The sequence below is a fragment of the Halyomorpha halys genome, unplaced genomic scaffold (genome assembly GCF_000696795.3).
Source record: "Halyomorpha halys isolate HHAL.00 unplaced genomic scaffold, Hhal_1.1 Scaffold315.1, whole genome shotgun sequence".
Classification (NCBI taxonomy): domain Eukaryota; kingdom Metazoa; phylum Arthropoda; class Insecta; order Hemiptera; family Pentatomidae; genus Halyomorpha; species Halyomorpha halys.
The window spans coordinates 286,838-290,618 of record NW_027105587.1 but is presented as its reverse complement, the minus strand read 5'-3'; the positions used below and the strand labels follow the sequence as shown (position 1 = coordinate 290,618).

At 26.7% G+C, this 3,781-nt stretch overlaps 1 protein-coding gene across 5 annotated transcripts in view; it reads left to right on the top strand.

Moving 5' to 3' along the window:
* Gld (Glucose dehydrogenase) overlaps window positions 1-3,781 on the top strand; it is a 313,323-nt gene that overhangs the window by 246,506 nt on the left and 63,036 nt on the right. The window contains exon 1 of one of the 5 annotated variants that reach the window (XM_067052263.1): window positions 503-536. The exons of the other annotated variants lie outside the window; for them this stretch is intronic. The gene's annotated coding sequence lies outside the window, so the exon portion shown is untranslated. Of the gene's footprint in view, window positions 1-502; window positions 537-3,781 lie in introns of those variants that run through there. 5 annotated transcript variants of the gene reach the window in all.

The window sequence follows — 3,781 nt, the reverse complement described above, 5'->3', positions numbered from 1 at the left end:
TTAAATACCCACAATTTACAGTGTACTGAAACTAACAAATCTATAGTAATAACAATTTGGCGAATATATATATATATATATATATATATATATATGTAACGTATTATTAAATTATAACGTATTATATGTAACGTATAATGAGCAATTCTGTTCTAATTTTACCGAGGTATAGTTTGTTCTGCATAAGGAAAAAACATGAAAAATCACTTCCCCCAATTCCAATTGCCGAAATAGTAAAATAAAGTTGATAGAAAACAAAAAACATACCAGGAAAAATGATCGAAGATCCGGTTCAAAAAAACCTCTTTCCTTTCATCATCAGAGTTCAGTTTTTATTTTGGAGCGTCCAGGACCTTATTACGCACAAGGTATTTGCAAGTCTGTAAATAACACTAATGAATACACCCCAAGACAATTGGAATATTACGCGATTGACAACATATCCAAGGGGTGGGGGTAAATCTCACAAGAGAAGCGTTAAATCCCGTCCCGAGCCGGCGTCTTCTGCAGTGTGGTTAAGGAGCTCCAGCGGCAAGGTAAGCGGTCTTCATCCTTATCCAGGACGTAATTAAATTTAGTTAAATTAATTATCCAACTTAATCTATTACTAAAATTATGTGTAATAATGTAAATAATTTTTAGACAGACTGGATAATTGACAGGTTGCCCAAATCTCCTATATACAGAAATAAACAGTATTGCGAAGTGTAAAGCATCTTTTCTTTAAAAATATATAAGCAATAACAACTTAAATATATTTATTATTCAATTATTCTATAACAATTAAATTCATAATATTTGTTTTAGATGGCTAATTTCCATATATTCTGTCTTTAATATTTCCGGTTTGTTTAAACTCAAATCTATTATTATTTTTAAGTTTCAATGAATTTGTTATTCCATAAGCTTTTTTTATAATTTAAATAAATTCTATCATTATTCAAATTCGTTATTAAAGATGGCAATGTCGGGTGTTAATTTATTTTAAACATTTTATGTTTTCTAGGTTTTGAGACGTAAGTACGAGATTGTTTCAGAATACGATCAGTTATATAAATCACACTTTTAGTTTACATTTAAATTATTATAAATTAAAGTATAACTAAGAGATTATTACCTTGCAATAATAATGGCTTGTTAAGTCAAATCCGTGTATCGCTTTAGAATCTTTACATTTAGACAATTAATATCACAAATTAAGAATTATGAACATCTTACTTAATATATATGTCACGGTACCAAATGATTCATAAAATGTATACATTTAATAAATAATACCACATTGTTACTTTAATTAAAAAATGATAATAATAGCGGCAATTCCAACGATATTTTTTAAAACGTTAAGTTCGTTTGTATTATCCTCAAGTCTTGAATTTTATTGTATTATTTAATTGGCTAAAATAATTTCCGAAAAACTTTTATTTTTTATGTCATAACTTATGCAATAAAAAAGAATGCTTAACACTTTATTAACGACTTACTTAAAGCCTTCACGAATTAATTGGTTTTGTTGAAAACATGTATGCAGCTATGTAGTTTTTTCTTTTCGTTTATTGTTGAGAATTAGAGATAGATACGTAAACAAAAGTTTTTTTTTCTCTTGTGTTTAATTAATTAAAATATATAAGCAGTTTACCTGTTACCAATTACCTATATGCAACACAAGAATATCAAATATATTTCATTGAAGATTCTACCGAAAGTTTTATTATATTTATATAAATAAATAAACCTATCTACATATATGTAATATTTTGATATATTTACTGTTTTGCTATTGTAATATGTTCAGTAATGTAGCAAAATACACTACTGTTCATTATGGTAAACTATAGCGTCTCGATCAGGTGCTTGGTGTTTATTAACGCAATTTTTTTCCCTCAATTTTATTATATCATTTCTTTCTTAACTTTATTTAAATTTAAGGATGATATATTAAATTTTTATTTATTAATTAGCATTTATTATTATTAATTCATTTAAATTTATCTGTTTTTATTTAAAAATTAGTTATTAAAAGTTAGAAAAATATTTATATATGTGTAATGATATTTTCGAAATTTAAGTTCATTTTTGTTATCCTCAAGTCTATAATTTCATGGTAATTATTAATATGCCGTTATTTAGTTCAAACAAATTTCTGGGAATATTTACACTATTTCTGTTTTTTTGATATGAATAATTTTCATGAGCCAATCTTCTCGTTTAATATTTTCTACATCTAGCACTTATTCTACATCTGAATCTAATTTTAAAATTTAAATTTAAAAATTTAATTTTACTCTCAATAGTTTACTTATATGTATAGATTCTTTTGTGGAGTTACTGATACTTTTTGTCCAGTAAATTTCCCCTCATGATGTAAAAATAATAAATTGGATAATGCAGATGAGTTTGACTTTTAAAAAAATATCTTTTTGGGCGGTTGGTATTTATTCAAATTATTTATTGACAATATGTTTTGATTTATTATATCTGTGTATTTATTTATGAAATATTTATATTGCTATATGTTAATAGTCATATTTAATTGTTTCAGTTATGATTTCGATTTCAAATAGATTCATTAATTACCTTTAGTCTTTTTATCTTGCTTTCTAGCTAAAACTATGATATATCTGTAAATCATATTCTCGAGTCTGTATACTACATTTCGTTACATAATTTTTTGATTTCACTTTTTTTTTTAATTTTATTTTTAAAAAACTTGCAGCTATAAGTTATTGCCATTAAATAAATTATTGTTATCGTTTTGGTCGAGTTACTTTTCGTAATTAAATCTTAAGATTTTTATCTTAAGTGACAATTCTTATCTTAAGTGACATACAGAACAAAAATATTATTGCTATTTGTTCCTACTTCTCTCTAATAAAATATGAGTGCAAAAGATATATGCTGTTAGCTTTCCTGATGTTTTGGTGGACCGCTTATAGACCTTGGCTGAAAGAGTGGACCGCTTATAGCCGTGGATGTTAAGGCGTAGGTCTTAACTACCTTGGAACAGCAACGGGGCCGATTTAAATCCGCCCTAGGTGGTCGACTTTTATTACTGTAGCGGTCCCATGAAATGAAAACCCCCACCACGGTTAGAATAGAGTGGTACCCTGATAACCCCCCTGTTATACGATTTATAATCCGTTGAAATATTTTATTTCAATTTTTTTTTTAGTTACTACCTTTTTATTTTATTTTTAATTTCATCAGTTATATATTAATTTTCATCGTCAATAAATTATAAACTAAACCTTAAAAGTGCTATTTTTTTCAAATTATTGACGAATAATAATATGTATACTTATAATGTCCCTCAATGTATCATATATATTCTATTCCAGAATATTCTAAAGTAGTAACCAATCAGTTTTTAACCAATAAATGAATATTTTGATTTAACCTACAAAATATTGATCAATCATAACATTTTTTTCCTTTCTCATTTAAAGATCTTGAAGCTCTTTTCCAATTATTGAATATCAGTATCGTTCAAGAGGACATGCCAGTTTAGGAAATGCAGGCTGTAGATCGAAGAAAGAACAGCCGAAATTGTATTTATAATCTTCTGGTGTGTATATGAGATGAAAACTGATTCTGTTTTGCAATATTTCGTTATTTTTAGCTACATAATTTTGTAGCTTGATTGATTCTACAACAATAAAATTTAGCCAAAAATCATCATTGTCCTTTATATATATATATATAGTATATAGCAATGGGAGTGGATAGCTCATTGGAAAGGCACTGTGCTACTTACTCCAAGAATCTGGGTTCAAATCCTTAT